Source organism: Crocuta crocuta, unplaced genomic scaffold (genome assembly GCF_008692635.1).
Source record: "Crocuta crocuta isolate KB4526 unplaced genomic scaffold, BGI_CrCroc_1.0 scaffold127, whole genome shotgun sequence".
In the NCBI taxonomy this organism is placed as follows: Eukaryota; Metazoa; Chordata; class Mammalia; order Carnivora; family Hyaenidae; genus Crocuta; species Crocuta crocuta.
The window spans coordinates 11,220,917-11,221,719 of record NW_027532008.1 but is presented as its reverse complement, the minus strand read 5'-3'; positions in this window follow the sequence as shown (position 1 = coordinate 11,221,719).

The following is an 803-nucleotide window of genomic DNA, read 5'->3' as shown; positions in this document are numbered from 1 at the left end:
AAGAGGGGCCTGAGCAAAGGCCCGGGGGCGGGTCGAGGGGCGTGGTCAGAGGGGGAGGAACCAGGATCCGTTAGCCGTGCTGAGCGAAGGCAGCGGCTCCCGGCTGTCTGCAGGCTCCTGCTGGGCGGGATAGCCCTCGCGCTTTACCTTGGCAACCAGGGCAGCTGGCACGTCGGGCACGAGCCAGGTGAGGAGGCGCACGGAGAACACCACATGCTGGGGGAAGGGGGGCCAAAGAGAGAATGAATGAATCCTATACACCAGGATAAGGGCCGCTCTCTTCATCACTTTGTAGCCTTTTTACGATAACCGCTCAAGTCAGCTTCTGCACTGCCCACTTGCCTGCTTGCTCATTATAAAAAGCCCTAAGTCCTTGGACTCGGGGCCGCACATTTAGAGAGTTTGTGTTAACTCTGTGCCGTCCCGGCCGGTAATAGACTCCCTTAATTCGCCTTCAGCGGTCTAAGGTTGGTCTCTGTGTCTCTCGGAATAACATTGCCTAAAGGTAATAGTAGTAGTGGTGTTACTAGTTTATTACTATAATGTGCTGGGCGCTGTGCAAGTGCTTGACACAGAATCTTCATTAGGACCCTATGAAGTAGATCCTATTCTATAGCATAGCCGGTTTACAGCTGGTTGGCGGCAGCGCCTGAACTTGAACCCAGGTCTGTCCAATACACAAATACCTCGAAGGAGACGATGAAGCCCAGATGCACGGCCAGCAGCTTTCAGTAAAAGAGGGTGAGGGTCCCCTGTGCGTAGCGAAAGGCCAGGTACCTGAGCTGAGGAGCGCGCGAGGTCCC